Source organism: Dromiciops gliroides, chromosome 6, assembly GCF_019393635.1.
Source record: "Dromiciops gliroides isolate mDroGli1 chromosome 6, mDroGli1.pri, whole genome shotgun sequence".
NCBI classification, from domain to species: domain Eukaryota; kingdom Metazoa; phylum Chordata; class Mammalia; order Microbiotheria; family Microbiotheriidae; genus Dromiciops; species Dromiciops gliroides.
The window spans coordinates 85,203,996-85,223,343 of NC_057866.1; the positions used below are offsets into that span (position 1 = coordinate 85,203,996).

The 19,348-nt window shown below is 38.6% G+C and overlaps 1 protein-coding gene across 4 annotated transcripts in view; it reads left to right on the top strand.

Moving 5' to 3' along the window:
- SLC2A9 (solute carrier family 2 member 9) overlaps positions 1-19,348 on the top strand; it is a 310,297-nt gene that overhangs the window by 154,522 nt on the left and 136,427 nt on the right. The gene's annotated exons all lie outside the window — the stretch shown is intronic.

Genomic DNA, 19,348 nt, shown 5'->3' on the forward strand with positions numbered 1-19,348 from the left:
AGAGACCTTGCAATTTAGAACCGACAGAATAATTTTTCTATCATTTTTGGGGAAATAATTTCTTTTGTATCATTTTAGATCCTAATGGATTGCTCCTATTGATAAATGTGATAAGTTCCACATTATTTTTTTGTTATTTCTCTTTCTCTTTCTCTCTCTCTCTCTCTCTCTCTCTCTCTTTGGGTTGGGCACTGAGGTTTAAGTGACTTGCCCAGGGTCACACAGCTAGTAAGTGTCAAGTGTCTGAGGTGGGATTTGAACTCAGGTCCTCCTGAATTCAGGGCTGGTGCTTTATCCACCGTGCCACCTAGCTGCCCCCTTTTGTTATTTCTCTTACTGATTTTCTCCACCTACCTCTTGTTCTTGGTATAAACTATATGCAAGTTAAGCAAATACTGGGATACAGAGTAGATGCCAAATCGGCTTTTGTCCATCATGGGGAGTCTTTTCTTACATAATTCTCTGTGAGAAACAATTATTAATAAGTAATATCTTGGGGGAGGGAATTCAGGACTCTCCCCTTCTTTTTTAGTCTTTTCTTCCCCCCAACCTCCAAACCACTCTAAGGTCCAGTTCTCCTTGAAAATAAGATTACATTGAATCTCTTCATCTTGGTCAAACCCAGAAAAATAAAAAGAGCAAAAAAACAAAGGAAAAACAAACAAAAAAACAAAACCCCACATTCAGATTCCATCAATTCTTCCTCTGGAGGTGGATAGTATTTTTCATCATAGGTCCTTCAGAATTGCCTTGGATCTCTGTATTGCTAAGAATAGTTGTTATTCACTCTTGATCATTATTCAATTCAATATAGTTTTTGAAAGAAATCGTAGCATTTCATATTCCACCTCCTTTTTGTTTTTTCCCCTTCTGACTTTGATTGAGAACTGGACTGAGAATCCTGATTCACAGATAAAAGTTGTTATCAGGAGAATAAAAATTTGGTGAGTACATTTCATAAGAAAGAATATTTAATAAGACTTCTCCAAGGGTACACCAAACTTTTTGTAGTAACATTGATTGGATCAATTAGGAGTTTCTGGTTATTGTATTAGATAAGTATTCCCTGGGTCATTGTTGTTGATATTTTTTAGCTCATTATGGAAAGGATGTCATATCCCAAACTCATTCATTTAAGTCAGCAGGAATTATTTCTCTAATTGTTTTAAGATTCTCAGACATTCTGTAGTGTTCTCTCTCTTTCTTACCCTGCTACCACTTTTTTTAAAACAGGGCAATGACAGTTAAGTGACTTGCCCAGGGTCACATAGCTAGTAAGTGTCAAGTGTCTGAGGCTGGATTTGAGCTCAGGTCCTCCTGAATCCAGGGCTAGTGCTTTATCTACTGTGCCACCTAGCTGGCCCACTGCTACCGCTTCTTACCATAGTTTCTCCAAATGTATTTTTCCCCCCAGGAATGTTACTTATTTTGGAATCTATAATAGGATAAGATAGGTATTTACTAAAATAGTCCCCATAACCCTTTGACAAGCTTCTTGTGCTACCTTGAAGTATATAAACCTCATTTTGAGAACCCCTGAGTTAGATAGCAATTAGCTTCAATTGTCACACTCAAGGACCTCACAAATGTGAGATCCCAGTCCATCACCAGTTGTCTTGATTATTACCTTGCCACTGGACTTCAATGACTCTGGAAGAGAGAGTGAAGCTGACAACTTTGTGCAAATCTGCCTCACTTGAATTTAATCCACAAGTCAAGACATTACCTTTGTGATATCCTTGGCCCTCTTCAAAAATGAAAGATGAACAACAATAACATATATACATACATACTTAAATACATACATATATTTGCCACAGTCCCCTATGCCCACCTTTTCATTGAAATCACTAAGTATCCCAGTATGGGTTGCTTTAATTTTGAGGGTCAATAAGTCATGCTTATACTAACTGATAATAGCAGTTATAACAATGTCTTATAGCACTCTAAGGTTTACAAAATACTTTCACAACATGAGACAGAAAGTAAAAATATTAGCTCCATTTTGCAGATGGGAATCTTGAGTCTCAGAGAAGTTAAGTGAGTTTGTCTATTGTTACACAGCTAGTCAGTGTCAATGATGATATATGAACTTGGTTTTCCTGACTCCAAGTCCAGTGCCTGGCCACTTACTGCTAAGCTGTAAGAAGATTCTAAGCTATGGAGAACTGTCACACCATAGGAACCAGTTCCCAAACTTCACTGTGACTATCCATATGACCTATCTTCTCTGCTCCCCATGCTTTTCCACTCAAGGAAATGCAAGTTCAAGGATTTTGGAGTTAGAAGAGATTGCATATCTCCCACTCTGCACACAAACTTTTTCTTTCATGGATTAAGCAGTTAAAATTAGAATGCTACCAAATCAAATTGTATTAAACTCAGAGAAAAACTTTCTTACTGATTCTAATTGCATTCTAATTTCAGGTTAGGATCTTTTCTGTTCAGTTTTCTAGCAGTATCAACTGCTATTGAATGAGGATTTTAAGAAAACCAAAAGATTTTGTGTTTAGCAAGTTACACATAACTTACAAAGCACTAAAAGGTTCTTAATATGGAGTCTATGAATTTGCTTATTTTAATATTTTGATAAAGATATTTCTTTTTTCCATAAAAGCATTTTATTATTTTCCAGTTACATGTAGAGATAGTTTGCAACATTTGTTTTTATAAGATTTCTAGTTTCAATTTTTCTCCCTCCCTCCCTTCACTCCCCCCTCCCCATGACAGCCAGCAATCAGATATAGGTTAATATATGTACAATCACATTAAATATATTTCTGCATTAGTCATACTGTGCAAGAAGAATTAGAGAAAAAAGGAAAAACCTCAAAAAAGAAAAACAAGAAGAAATGGAGATAGTATGATTCAATCTGCATCTAGATTCCATAGTTCTTTTTTTTCTGGATATGGAGAGTATTTTCCATCATGGGTCCTTTGGAACTATCTTGAACCATTGTATTACTGAGAAGAGTCAAGTACATCACAGTTGATCAACACACAACGTTGTTGATACTGTTTACAATGTTCTCCTGGTTCTGCTCACTTCACTCAGCATCAGTTCCTATAAGTCCTTACATGTTTCTCTGAAATCTGCCAGTTGATAAAGATATTTCAATATAATTGGTTTCTTTTGTATTCATTTGTACATATGAATACAAAAGAAAAACCATATATATATTATAAATATATATATATATGTATGTATGTATGTGTGTATGTGTGTGTGTGTGGAGGGAGAAAGACACACACATACACACACACACAGAAAGAGGGAGGGAAGGAGGGAGGGAGGGAGGGAGAGAGAGAGAGAGATTCACTTTGAAGCATTATTCTGGGAAAGGATCCATAGGCTTTACCAGGCTATCTATTAAAGGTCCATTACACAAAAAAGGTTAAGAACTTCTGAATTAGACAATGATATACAAAGTATAGAATGTACAGAGAATATACAGAGTATAGAAGTAGAGAATGATACAAGATACAATCAAATGAATGAAAGAGGGAGTACATGGAATTGTGAAAAGAATGAGTGTAATGGAGTCAGAGGACCTTGATTGAAATCCTTGCTTTGATATTGATTAGCTGCCAAGTTTCATGCAAAGGTACTCTGCTTTCCCAATTCTTGATTTCATCTTCTCATGATTCTTTTTCTCTATCTCTTTCATACTGATAGAATTACAGAGCTGGAAGGGAATTCACTGGTCAGCTAGTCCATCCCATATGTGGGTGAAATAAATCTTCTCTACAACACACCTAAATGTTGTCCATCCAGTTTTTCTTGAAGTACTCTTGTATGGGGAACCAATAACCTTCTAAGGCAATACATTTTTGGGTAATTCTAATAGTCAGGATTTCCCCCGCTTAAAACAAAGCCATATTTGCCTATTTACAAATTTCATTTCTTTCTTTTTTTGGTGGGGCAATGAGGGTTAAGTGACTTGCCCAGGGTCACACAGCTAGTAAATGTCAAGTGTCTGAGGCTGGATTTGAACTCAGGTCCTCCTGAATCCAGGGCCGGTGCTTTGCACCACCTAGCTGCCCCCTCCATTTATTTCTCCTAAATCTGCCTTGTGGCCCACTGACCAAGGGTTGGGATCTATTTTACCTGACTGTTAACTTTCTGCTACCCAAAAAGAAACATGATAAAAAGGTTGGCGTGCTTTACCAGTACCTGAGCTTATCCAAGAACCTCAGAGAGAAAGTTTTTGTCATCCTATTTATTACTTAAGTGAGCTTGGGCAAATACAGTTTTTTTAAACATCTATGAATCACTAATTTTATTTTTTAATTAACAATCCTTAATTTTCCCTTCTTCCTACTTCCCCACCCACTGAAAAAAATAAGGAAAAACAAAATGCTTGTAATAAAAATATGGTCAAGCAAAAAAAAGTTCCTGTATTTACTATATCCAAAAATGTGTCTCTTCCCTAAGTCCATCACTTCTTTGGTAAAATTATTGGGGTGGGTAATATTCTTGATCACTGGCCCTCTGAAATCACTATTGGTCATTGCATTTATCAGAGTTCTTAAGTATATCAAGGTTATTCATATTTACAATGCTTTTTTAGGATAAACTTTTCTCCTAATTCTGCTCCTTGACCTCTGCATCAGTTCATACAAGTCTTACATTTTTCTGAAACTACCCCTTTCAGCATTTTTTTATAATGCAATAGAATCCCATTTTATTCATACACTAATTTGTTCATCTCTTCCCTAATTGCTGGAAACTGTTAGTCTCCAGTTCTTTAATGGGCAAGTATTTTGAGACTTTCCTGGGTCTCAAATTATGCATTTATAAAATGAGGGAGTGAGATTCAGCTCTAGGTGTTGTGCTCATTAAACAGAAGACCTCCATAGAATGAAGTCAGGCCTGAAAGTCAGTAAGCCAGAATCATTTGTTGGGCATTGATTTTGTCCAAAATATATCACATGAAGCCCTATAGGAATTTTAGGGGAACAGGAGATTCAAACTATGTGTGGCTAAGAGATCACTGTTTACCATCTAATGGAAAAGAAGGATCCTTCAGGGAAAAAGAAATTACTATGACTTCCTTGGCTTGGCATATAAATACCTTTATTCTACAGGATCTGGTGATTAAATTTGAAGAGCTGGAACTTATGTATAAGTATAAGAGTAAGACAGCAGAAAAAGACTCCCTAAAAACCAGCAATGTCCTTGGGGAAATTAGTGCTGTCAAGGCAAACTGAACAGCAAACATAATTAGCACCACCAGAGCAAAAAGCTTAACAATGGCTCTGGTCTGTAGAATGGAGAAATGAAAGCTGGACAGACTGGTTAGAGAGGTAGGTGAGAGCAGGATTGAAGTAATCAAAGACCATTCGGGTCTCTTTCTGGTCCTCAGTATTCACATACATATAACAAGGAGGTTGGATTCAATGATCTTTGCAAAGTTTGCAAAGTCACTGCATATCCTTTGATAGAGATAAATTATCATATAGCATTTAGAGCTTGAAGGAACCTTAGTTATCCTCTAGTCCAGGGGTTCTTAACCTAGTTTTCTGTAATGGACTCCTTTGACAGTCTGGTGAAGCCTACGGACTCCTCAGAATTATGTTTGTAAATGAATAACATTAGGACCAGAAAGGAAATGGAAATTTAGTGAAAATTCATTTTTCCCATCCAAGTTCATGGATCCCCTGAAATCTATCCACCAACCCCTTTTTTCATTACTTACCAGAAAATGATGCCCAAAGAGACTGCAGCTTGCTTTCCTCCACACAAGGAGTAAGTGAAGTCAAGATCTGAATGTGCATTCTCTGATTCCAAATCCAGTCTTCTTCAACCCTTTGATTCAAGTGGGAGGCAGATTATGTTTATGGAAGGAGAGCGAAGGAGGGAAATAAAGAAACAGTCCAGGTATGTTTTAAAAAAAATAAGGAAAATGGATGGATGGATAGATAGATAGATGGATGATAGATACCTAGGTAGGCAGGCAGGTAGGTAGGTAGATAGATAGGTAGATATGTAGGTAGGTAGGTAGGTAGGTGGGTATCCTTCCTTGATTGTGAAGGTATTGCAAAAAGAAAGGTTTGAGAACCAAAATTTTTCATATTACTTACCCGTTCTATTCAGTATAAATACCAACATACTTGATTGACATAAGAAGGGCTGAACAAATATCTTTTCCTGCTATCAAATATACATGATGCCAGTTGCTAAGATAATAATACCTTACATTACTCTATTTATACTTATGACAACCATGTAAGGGAAGTGGTGCATTATTATTGCCATTTTTCAGATGAGGAAACTGAGTCTCAGAGTGGTAAAGTGATTTGCTGGAAGTCACACATCTAGGAAGCTGAGAAGCTGGGTGTTGACCCCAGGTTACCCCTGCCTGTTGAAATCTTTCCTTTATTTCGCGGATCAGCTCAAGTGCCACCTCTTCTATAAAGCTTTCCCAGCTCCTCCCCCTACTCTCCCAACTGAATGTGTTCTCAGACTTTCTTAGCACACTCCACCTGTATTTCTCTTTTCCCCCCTTTATATTGTTCCTTATATCATACTTGTTCATGAATATGGATATGTTCCAGGCTATTTTCCTCAATTCAAAGATTTAAATTGATAATAATAATAATAATAATAATAATAAATCATGACGATGATAATGGTGGCAGTGAGGCTAATGATGGTGGTTAAATGGTTCCCTATACTCAAACAAATCAATTCATTCAGCAGTCTGTCTCTCTAAAATTTATGATATTTTATAAATAACTCCAGTGTATGAGTGGCATGGTGGATTAGGAAACATACTGCATCAAATCAGGAGAAATCAGAAATCAGGACAGCTGATGAATTCTAGTCCTGGCTATTACCACAGAGATGCCTGGTTTTCATCTAGTGCCTTTGGTTTTATAAAAGGCAGAGCTTGTGTCCCTCCTGCAGAGCCCCTAGGAATATTGTGGTTCAGAAGTACCCTTTCCATGCTAGTGATGGATGGAGTCAAGGGCAAGGGATTTAAAAAAGGGCCGAATTTGAAAATGAAAATGGAGATTAGAGAAATCTATCTGTGCAATGTTAGTATAATTGACTTTATTTGACAAGCTAGAAGACTGAGGGCTAGAGAGCTGAAATGATTTGGACAGATAGTAATTGCCTCGGAGGCAGTTAGGTGATGTAGAGGTTAGAGAGCTAGGCCTGGAGTCAGGAAGACCTGAGACACTAGCTATGTGACCCTACACAAGTCACTTAACCTCGGTTTGCCTTAATCCACTGGGACAGGAAATGGCAAACCACTCCAGTATCTTTTCCATGAAGACTTCATGAACAGGATTGTGTGCTATGGTTGACAAGGTCAACCGAAAGTTGGATGCAACTGAACTATTGAACAACAAATTGTCACATCTTCTCATTCCAAGTCCAGGACTCTTTCTACTACATGTCTCTTATTCATTAGCTTCAACAAGCAGCTCAGTTTCTTTCAGCCTCAGTTTTTCTCATCTGTCAAATGGAGATAATGGCACCTGCCCTGTTTGCTTTGCTGGGTTGTTGTGAGGGTCAAGTGAGAGCTAATGAATGTGAAAACACTATGAAAAGCCTACTTGCTTCTGGGGGGCAGGGTGAGATTATTAGAAGAAAAATGAGATGGAGTTGGAGAGAGGAGGAGAGGATTCATAAGATCATAGTTCTAGAGCTGGAAGCTGAACGTCATCCAGTCCAACTTCCCAATTGTAAGGATGAAGAGGATGAGACCCAGGGCGGTTTAGTCACTTACAGAAAGGCACACAGGTCACAAGTGTCAGAAATAGAAAGGAGTTGAAGAGAAAAATCAGAACTACTAAAAATTAGAAAGAAAATAGAAGGTATTAGCCCCTTCCAGGAGGGCGTCCAATGCCCAAAATTAGAAATATAGAATAAAGGGTTTCAGAGAAAAAGGAAAAAAATACAAAACCAGAAGGAGACATTTTGTGACCTTGATGAAGCATGATTCATTTTGACTAAAGATGAAGGGCTGGTCATGCCAGTGAGCAGAGGCAGAGCCTCCAAATTGTATTTTGTATTTTTTCAAAATTGGAAACTTGAAAAAAAAAAAAGAAAAAGAAAAAACAAACAAACAAACAACAAAAAAAATTTGGAAACTTGATTTGATCCCCATGGCCCTTATTGGGTGTAGATGGTGAATTCATTTCCCCTCCAATGTATATCATAAAAATGCTGAAGGTGGTTGTCTTTACCCTCTCATGGTTCAGTAGTATAGACTTTCACAGTGAGGAGAATAATGTTTTTCATTTTGAAATATATTTCAGCACCATACCGTCATGAAATACGCTTTAAAATAACCTCACCAAGTTGTAAAACTCTTTACAATCTCTTGAAAACTTTTAAATTTAAAATGAAGGATTTCAATCTAGAAATCATAAGGGTTAGGAAAAGACAAAATCATAAACTCAGAGCTGGAAGAGACTTTGTTATAAAACATGGGATATTAAAGTTGGGGTGGGGGGAAAGCATTCCTTAGAATATAAAGAACCTCAAAACTTAGAACTTAGAATATGAACATCAGCTGTCCTGGCTTCCGTAAGTCGCTTCCACTATCTAATACTCTGTTTTCTTATCTGTAAAGTAAGAGGGCTGGAATAGCTGTCTAAGGTTATTCCAACTCTGATTCTCTGACATTATATAATAATAAGTCTTAGAACTTGTAATAAAGAATGTTAGTGCTGGAACAACCTTAGATTATAGAATAGAGGATGGAAGAGTAGAAAAGGAATTAGAGATCATTTAAGCCTCCCTTTTTTGTTTTGTTTTGTTTTGTTTTTAGTTAAACTACTATTTTTAGAAGGATCCAATTTCTCTTCCCCTCCATCTCTCCTCACCCCCGAACAATTTAAGAAAGAAAAACCAAATCATGTTATAACACATATGTGTTGTTGTTCAGTCATTTTAGTCATGTCTGACTCTTTGTGACCCCATTTGGCAGTTTTCTTGGCAAAGATACTGGAGTGTTTGCCATTTCCTTCTCCAGCTCATTTTTACAGTTGAGGAAACTGATGCAAATAGGGTTAAGTGACTTATCCAGGGTCACACAGCTAACACAGATAGTAAGTATATGAGGCTGTATTTGAACTCAGGAAGATGAGTCTTCAAGACCAGTATGCTATCTATCCACTGTGCCACCTAACTGCCCATAACACAGGTATAGTCAAGCAAAATAAATTCTCACATTGGCCACATGCCAAAAAAAGAGTCTCCATCCATACTCCAAGTTCATCACCTCTCTATCAGGAGGTGGGTTTCATTATGACTCCTCTGAAACAATAGTTTGTTAGATCAGAGCTCTTAAATCTTTCAGAGCTGTTTGTTGCTATAGTATTGTTGATATTGTATATAACATTCTCCTGCTTTCTTTTCTCTTCATTAGTTAATACAAGACTTTCCAGGTTTCTCTGAAACTATAACCTTCTTCATTACAACACAATAGCATTCCATGACATTAATATATCATGATTAGTTCAGCCATTCCCCAACCGATAGTCACCCCCTCAAGTTTTAATTCTTTGCTACTGTAAAAAGAGCTGCTATAAATATTTTTGCATATTCTTATAGGTTTTTGCTTAGGACAAATCCCTCCCTTAATATATCTTGCATTTCCTTCTTCCTCTTTGTTCCCTGTTTTTCTGTAAAGTCAAATGCATTTCTGTAACAACTGTGTATGTACATTTATTCTACCTTCCTTTGACCAGTTCAGATAAGAGTGAGCCTCAAGTGTGATCCATTTCTCCCACCCCTTCTTCCTTGTTTGTATAAAATTTTCTATTTGTATATTCTATGTATATAATTGTCCCCTTCCTCCCTCTCCCTTCCCCCCATCCACTGTTTTCCTCTTCTTCTCTCTTTCCATTCTTTTTTTCCTCAAAACATAACAGAACCACTGCCAGGCCTACTGTCTAATTAGACTCTATTTATGATCCTTAATGATGATAGAGTTCTGAATGCAAGAAATTTATCCTTGTTTATTACCTTATGATTTTTCAGTCATGTTTTCCTATTTATGTTTCTCTCAACTCCTGTACTTGTATTTCAAAGTTTCTACAAAGCCAAACTTCTCTTTTTAAAGTTTGGGAAATTGAGTCGAGTGAGATATAGTAATCTGCCCAAGGTAATGAACTAGGGACGGGCAGGTCTTCCAACTCCCAATCCCTTCCCCTTTCCACAGAATCACCATGCCTTCCATTGGTGCTTCCTATTATTTCCCTCATCAGTGTGAAAATGACAGTTTGAAAGGGTATTCCCTTCTGAGATTGTGATCAAAGGGAGAAAATTACAGTGACATTTAGGACTCCTGGTGTCCTCAATGATAAGAGAGGATCCTTTTACACTCAGGCCTCAGCCAAATGTATGTGATCTCCCAGTTCTTTGAAATGAAATGTCAGATAGATTGTCTTGGAGTGCCGGGCCACGTACCATTTATTGAAAATGCTGCATTAACCTATTGTAGAGGATTCATTAAGTTTACTATTTGCCTTCCATCAATATGAGTTTCTTTAGAAAAGGCATCCAACTAGAGAAAGAGAGGAATATGCAGTAATGGAAACAGCAATCTACCTGGAGCCCAAAGACAAAAAATCACTTGCCAGTTCTACTACTTACCAGCTGTGGGATCTTGGGTAAATCAGTTAATCTTTCTCAGCCTCAGTTTCCTCATCTGTCAAAGGGACATGATAATACTTTCACACTTACTAATTCAGAGGATTATTGGGAGTAAGGAGATTTATTAATGTGAGCTAAGAAAATCATCACCACCAAAGTATATATTGTGATTGTCAAACGGATTTACATCAGAAGTAGATGTGATTTTATTAGTGGAATTGACATTAAAGATTTTCCCTGTCGACCGTACCCTAGGCACTGTGGAGCCTTTCTATCTGACTTGCAGCCAAAATCTATGTGTATTATCTTCTCCTATTAGAACACGAGCTCCTTGGGGACGGGGACTATCTTGCTTTTCTCTTTGTATCTGTAATTCTTAGCGCCATACTTTGCAAATAAGGACTTCATTTTTAAAAAAGCATATTCAGTCATTCACTCATTCTTATTGGCAATAATGGCAAAAATGTGCAATCTCTGATTAGAGTCTTTTAGAAGGAAAGAGTTGGCTTTAAAGATCAATTTCTGGTTAAAAGAATTAGGGACAATTTTGTTTGGGCTTGCCTTTGTGTTGCTGTTTCTCCATAAGTCTGCTCTAGGCAGACAAAGGCTCCTCACCAAGGACTGATGGGTTTCTTGGGGCTTTCAAAGAGAACTACTTTGTGTTTTGGGGCACCTGAATTACGATGCTGGGAATGTCTAATGTTTCCCATTTCTTTAACTTTCCCTCTAAAAGAGACTTGGGGAATATTCCAGACACCAAAGAGAGTTTCACATATAAAACATCTGAGTGAACAAAAGGGAAGGGGCACCATTTCCAATATTGGTTTGAATTTTATCATATAACTAAGTGAACTACTGTAGGGAAGGACATTCCCAGTCCCCAGAGCCCAGTGCTGTGATGGTATATGCAGACTGTTGTAGTAGAAAGAAAATAGTATTTGAAGGTAGAATATATAGTTTTTTGGTTTTGGGGTTTTTTTGTGGGGCAATGGGGGTTAAGTGACTTGCCCAGAGTCACACAACTAGTAAGTTGTCTGAGGCCAGATTTGTACTCCTGAATCCAGGGCCAGTGCTCTATCCACTGTGCCACCTAGCTGCCCCTAGAAGATATCGTTTTAAATTTGAACATGGTATAGTGGAAAGAGCACTAAATTAGTAGGAACTGGGTTCAAATCCTAGTTCTTCCTATGTGATTTTGAGCAAATCACTTTAGTTCTCTGGGTCTCAGTTTCTCGCTCTGGAAAATAAGGCTGCTGCATTACATGACTCTTAAGGACCTCAAAATCTTTGATCCTGTTTCACCCCTAATTCTCCCAAAGCACACTTCTGACCATGTCACTCTCCTATTCAGTAAACTCCCGTGGCTCCCTATTGCTTCTAGGAACAAATATAGAACCTTCTGTTTGGCTTTTAACACCCTTTAAAACCTAGGCTTTTCCTTCCTTTGCAATCTAGCTACACCTTACTTACCTGAACATACTCTTTGATTCTTACTGTTCCACTCAGAAAACAATCCACCTTTTGAATCTGTGCATTTTCAGTGATTGTCCTCTATTCTTGGAAGACTCTCCCTCCTCAACTCTACCTCCTGGCTTCTTTCGAGTCTCAGCTAAAATACTTCCTTTCACAAGAAGCCTTTCCCAGTTTTCCTTAGTGTTAGTGACTTTCCTCTGAGCGTATTTTCAATTTATCCTTTCTATATCTTGTTTGGTTTTTTTGTTTGTTTGCTTGTTTTTTGTTTTTTGGTGAGGCAGTTGGGGTTAAGTGACTTGCCCAAGGTCACACAGCTAGTAAGTGTTAAGTGTCTGAGGCCGGATTTGAACTCAGGTACTCCTGACTCCAGGGCCGGTGTTCTATCCACTGCACCACCTAGCTGCCCCTCTATATCTTGTTTGTACTGAGTTGTTTGCATTTTGTCCCCATTAGATTTGTTCTCTCGGAGGATTACTATTTTTGCCTTTCTTTGGATCTCCAGGCCAGTGCATGGCACATAGTAGGTGCTAAATAATTTTTTGTTGACTGATTGACTTTTCTTTTTAAAGTTAAACATCCCTAATCCCTTCATCCAATCTTCAGAAGATTTATTCTGTAGCCAAGCCCCTCCCCATCTTGGCTGCCCTCCTCTGACCACATTAAAACTGAAAAATTTATTTCTTACAATAGGGTGCCCAGAACTAGACTTGCCACCCCAACCGTCATATGATCAGAGCAAAGGATAATAGGGCTAGTCTCTATTGTCCCTGCCCTGACATGTGCTTCATAATCTCTTCCCTAAGGCTTTATTGTGATCCCCCCCCCCCATGCAAAGTTGAACTTCCTTTTGATGATCTTTTAATTTACATTGTCAGAATAATTTTGTTAATTGTTTGCTTGGTTCTGCCTATTTTGTTCCATATCAATTCACACAACTTTTTTCTCTTTTCTATGAATACATTTCTTACTACACTTTAATATTTCATTATATTTATAAACTTTAAGTTTTTCAGCCATTTGTCAATTGTGGGGACCAATTTTTAATTGGGGAGTGTTAGCTAAGTGGCTCGCCACAATATTGGGGCAAAGAAGGAGACCGGCAGCCTTCCTCAAAACAGAGCAGGATTTATTTTAACAAGAATGAACTTAAAAAAAAAAAAAAAACCACAAACAGGATCAGTAGGATCAAGGGAAAGGAAATAAAATGGGGAAAGGGAAATTATACAACCTGAATAACACCACCGCCCAGGAATCAGCTGAGAATACACAGCAGCTTCCTGCCCCATTCTAGCATGCCCAATTCTCCTCCCCCAATCCCAGAAAAACCCCACACAGCCCCAGCCAATGGGATGGCCGCTTTGACAGTCACATGACTGCCCCGACTAGGCTTCCAGTCATTATAATTTTGCCAGGCTCATGTAGGCATCTGCCAGTGGCGATGACATGAAGTGCCAGCGCCATGGTGAGGGCTACAAACAGTGGGTGGAGCACTGTGCCATTTGTGGAGCCCCAGAGGCCAGTGCTTGCGTGAGGTTTTTTTTTTTTAATTCTAGCCAAAAGATGGGGTCATAAAAACTGCAAATAACAATTAATTCTTTACACAATCAATGTGTACTCACTTTGCTTGTAGTTTTTTTAATACCTCAATGAGTTCTACCATTAATATTTTGACATATATTGAACCTTTGTTTCTATGTTTGACTTCTAGTCATGGGTATGTATAGTTCAGTTGTTGTTCATTCGTTTCAGTCATTTCCAACTCTTCATGACCCCATTTGGGATTTTCTTGGCAAAGATATTGGAGGGGTTTGCCATTTCATTCTCCAGCTCATTTTACAGATGAGGAAACTGAAGCAAACAGGGCTAAGTGACTTGCCCAGGGTCACACAGCTAGTAAGTATCTGAGGCCAGATTGGAACTCGGGCAGATGAGTCCTCCTGGCTCCAGGCCTGGTGCTCTATCCACTGTGCCACCTACTGACAACATTTGTAAAATTAGAATAAGATTATTGATACTCCCTGAGAGAATTACTGTGAAGAAAGAATTTTATACACAAGAAAGTGCTCTAGAAATGTAAGCTATTTTCAAAAAAACAGGAAGGCAACATGATGTAGTCATGGAAACACTCCTGGATCCAGTCTGGGTTTGCGTCTCAGATTTGGTCCTCCCTGGGTGATCTTGGATAAATTGCTTTGCCTCTTAGGTCTCAGTCCCCATATCTGCAAAGTGGAGGTATAGACAAGATAACCTTTAAAGCCTCTTTCTTGCCTTCCTCATCCATCTAATGAGAGGGATCACTAAAGTCCCTTCCTTCTTTAAATCTATGACATCATGAAAAAACAAAGGCAGCAAGATAACAGCTTTTACATTTTCATTATAATCGAGTTTCCCTGAGTTTAAGTTTATTTGAAAAGAAATGAAACTCTGAATATAATTACAGGATCAGGAAGGTCACTTGAAAATGCTTCTTCAGAGGCCTTTGGCTCTTGCAGATACAGTGCAAACGGGACTTGATCCAAAAGCCTGGCTTCACCCCCAGCTCCCTGTGCGGCCTGGGGCAAATCCCATAACCTTTGGGGCCTCAGTTCCCTTATCTGTAATATGAGGGGTCAGAATAGACTAAATGGCCTTTCAGGTCTCTTGGAGCTGGGGAACAGAGGCTCATAATCTTCATTGTATCATGGATCCCTTGTACAGTCTAGCTAAGCTTAGGGACTCCTCTGGATGAGGTGGTTTGTTGTTGTTGTTATTGGTGGTGGGGGGTTTTGTTTGTTTTTGTTTATTTTGTTTTGTTTTGTTTGGGGGGCAATGAGGGTTAAGTGACTTGCCCAGGGTCACACAGCTAGTAAGGGTCAAGAGGCCGAATTTGAACTCAGGTCCTCCTGAATACAAGGCAGTGCTTTATCCACTGTGCCACTTAGCTGCACCCTGGATGAGGTTTTAAGATGCATAAAATAAAAATTCATAGGATTAAAAAGGAAACCAATTATACTGAAAGGCAGTTGTCCATTTTTTTTTTAATTCAGGGACCCCCAGGTTAAGAAACCTTGAACTAGAATTATGATTCTGTGGCTAATAGTGAAATCATAACTTCTTGTTTCAATAAATCAAGGATTTAAAATATCACCTATGCTGGTAGGTGGGGGCTCCCCTCACCAATATGGATCACAAGCCTTATACAAAGCTAATGAATAGGTGACCTTCATGAATCTGTGGCTAAAAAATTCAAAAGGGTGATGAATCTATAAATTTACGTAGATTTCCCCTCCCCAAATGACAATTAGTCCATTCCTAGGAACAAGGCATACAGGTGGTTGGAGCTTTACAAGGTTATGCTTTTCTTGGATAGAAGTCAATCACTCAGGGTCACCTCCATACTCTGACGAGGCATTAAAGTCAGACTTCAGTGGAAGAATTCTTTATTACCAGGTTTATAACAAATGAAAAAGCATCACCGACCATAAAACGTCTGCATGCAGCAACTTCCGACCACAAAGAATTTTTTTTCCGGTTTCTTTTGTCACAAACCTATTTCTGCAGTGATTTTGACAGCCCATTAAAATGGCTTTGAGGCTTAATACAATTAAAAATGGAAAGGGCATTGTTAATTTCATCCATATGCAATTTTCACTCAGGACATCATCATCATTCATTATTTTTGGCAGCTTTAAATAATTGACTTCTTGAGAAAACAGCTGGTTTTGCAAATTGAATCTGTTCATGTAGCACTCAGTCAAAACAAAATGAACTTTTGGTAAATTTCGTTCTAACTTGCCAAGGATGTAGCATCTAGTCTTATGGTGTGATGGAAGCCTTGGGAATTAAAAAGGAAATGGGGGCAGTTAGGTGGTGAAGTGGATAAAGCACTGGCCCTGGATTCAGGAGAACCTGAGTTCAAATCTGGCCTCAGACACTTGACACCAGCTGTGTGACCCTGGGCAAGTCGCTTAACCCTCATTGCCCCACAAAAATAAAAAAAGAAAAAGAAATGTTGAGTTTCAGATATCTATAAGAATCCAGTTCAAGGTATCAAGTAAACAGAGATTTGAGACTGGAGGTTTTTGTTTATTTGTTTGTTTTTGCTTTTGCTTTATTTGGCATTGAGGATGAGGAGAGGTAAGAGACAGCAGCTTCATTGGGTAAAAGGGTAAAGGAAAGACTGTTTTGAGGAGGGGAGAGAAGACTCTTTGAAGGCATGGAATGGGGCCCAAAGAGAGGGAATAACTGGAGATATATAAAAGAGAGAAGACTACTGGCACCAAGTCCTAGGGGAGATGAGAGGCAAGAGTACCAAGAGCAAAGCTAGAGAAATTAGCCCTTGAGGAAGAGAAAGTTCCCCTTTTGCCATGAGACAGCTAGGTGGTGCAGTTGCAGTAGATAGATTGCTGAGCCTAGAGTCAGGAAGACCTGAGTTCAAATGTGGCCTCAGTCACTTATGTGACACTGGGCAAGTCACTTACCCTCTGGCAGCCTATCTTTTCTCAAATGTAAAATGGAAATAATAGCATTTACTTCCCAAGGTTGCTGTGAGTATCAAGTGAGATATTTATAATATGCTGACCTTTACAAATATTTATGTGCTCTTATGGAAATAAGTTTTGCAAGACTGAACATGTACAAACTTTATCAAATTGTTTGCTTTCTCAATGACAAGGGGGAGAGGAAAGGTAGGAAAGAATTTGGAACTCAAAATTGTAAAAAAAAACCAGAAGGTTAAAAATGGTTTTTACATGTAATTGGGAAAATAAAATATTAAAATTTGTTTTAAAAAAGCCAAATATGTACCAGAATTCTTTGTTCCTTTCTTTTACTGCATCTTCCTTTCTTTTCTTTTTTCTTCCTTTCTTTTATGACCAGAGAGGAAAAGAAAATGGGGAGATCTTCTAATATGGTTTGAAAGATGAAGAAGGGGGACTAAAAGAGTTTTTATCTGAAGAATGAAATAGGAAGGATTTCAACCTTCAAATTGTTTACTGTTTTTAAATCAACAAATATCAGAGATGCAAAGACCTTAAAGATGAACTAATCCATCTATATTTTACTCAGAAAGATCCCGAGACCTAGAGAGGGGAAATGATTAGTATGGAATTAGTTAGATAGGAAATTAGTGGTAAGTCCTAGTCTACAATTAAGATCTCCTACCTGTCAGCCAAGAATCTTTTCAGGAGTGGGCACATCACTCTCAAATGGCTCCATTCTTTTCTTCACTTTTCCCTTTGATGGCGAATTCCATTCAACAAAAGTTTTTCCATTGCCTACTGTGCTATGTACTCAATACTAGGCTTAGGCTCTTAGGGTCTACTGATGGACAAACACTGAGCTCTTACTTCTCTGAGGTATCATAGCCAATGAAGCACTGGATCTGGAGTCAGGAAAATCTGAGTTCAAATCCCACCTCAGTTGTGTGACCCTGAGAAAATCATTTAATCTTTCTCAGCCCAAGTTTTTTCATCTATAAAACAAAGATAATATCTATCTCTTTGGGTTGTTGTGAGTATAAAACAAGATAATCTAGAATATAAATATATAAAACACATTGCAAACCTTAAAACACTATATTTAACTATTGTTTTGAGGAGGGTCCTGCACTATATACTCCATAAAATGGTATAAGAAATAACCCCTGCTTTCCAGTAGCTTGCAATCTTAGTGGAGAGACCAGATGAATAACTACCAAAAGGCATTTGCCAAGTGGAGGCAGCTGTTTGGTTTTAACAAACTCCCTCATTTTAGGGGCAGTGGACCTGGGTTCAAATCTGGACTCTGCTAGTAACTCAATTGCCCTGGATTGGAGGGGAAGTAAGCCAAGCCTTACCTCAGCCCTCTATACCTCACTTGCACCATACGTCATACAGTTCAGTATGACATCAGGACTTAACCAGCATGGCGATCCTTCCATCTGCCCTGTTACCACATGCATGATATCATGATATCCCCAACACCCCCCTTCCTTTTGTCCAGGAAATAATAATCAGTATTACCATTGTTACTGAATGAGGTTCCCATGATTCCATTTGTGATCTCGATAGGAAGTCTAGATTGATGTTCCCTTTTCTGACTACTCCTTCTAGTTACATGTTATATCATACTCCAGTAGACTGTAAGCTACCTGGAGGAAGGGACAGGTTCATTTTTATGAGCTCTTGGAACAAAATAGAGGTTTAGTAAATATTTGTTGATTTATTGGAACCCCCGGGTCAGTCATTTCCCTTGCAGCCCTTAGTTCCCATATATGGATATAAGGGATATTATATTTGATCATCTCTAAATCTTCTTATAGCTCCAAAAGCTGTGTTCTAAGTGACAAAACAGTTCAGAGGAAGAAGAGATAAGGATAAACACAACAACCGTCGAGCTAGGGAATAAGCTGTTCCTTATAACTACATTTTTCAGATAATTGAATCTTACCAGCTGAATTCGTGTGTAGTTTTTATGGTAATCTTCTCCAAATATGTTACATGCTTCCTGTCATAGTCCCATATGCTCCACATTCTCATTCATCCTGACTTTTCCTAGGCCCAGAGTTCTCTTCTAAAAACAGACTGGGAAGATCTCAAAAATAGATGTTTCAGATCTGCGGTAGGATACCAGGTCTGATCCCCTTCCTTGCTCTCTCCTGGGGGCACAGAGTGCTGTGTAAGGCAGGGATGTGGGGGTAATGACCTACATTCTCACTCACCATCCCTTTCAGACCAGGGCTCAAGGAATAACTGAGGGCTCCCTTCCTCTACCTTGGCCCTGCCACTCACCATCTTATACAGTCATTCCTTCGTCTACTCACTCTCTTTCTCCAAGCTCCATTGATGACATCTTACTCCCCAGTAGCAGGGAATCATTCTTCCTGTTGGGTACTTGTGAACTCCCAAGCTCTCACACTAGGCTCTTTCCTTCTCCTAGCTAGACCAGTTCCTAACACCAGCACTAAGGTTACTTTCTGATGCCTTTAAATAAGCCCTGGAGATGAGGACCTTGGAGGTATGAGCCTATAGCCTCAGGTACACAGTTGTTAAGCCTCCCAGCATCTTTATCTACCCTTACCTACATTTTTATGTAATGTAACCTTTTATTTGTGATTCAGGAATAACATAGCAATCAATTAGCTAGGTGACATAGCTTCAGTATTGACCCTCAGTAAAAAAAAAAAAAAAGTTGTGTTGTTCAATTGTTTTAGTAGGGTCTGACTCCTCATGACCCCATTTGGGGTTTTCTTGGCAAACATCCTGGAGTAGTTTGCCATTTCCTTCTCTAGCTCATTTTACA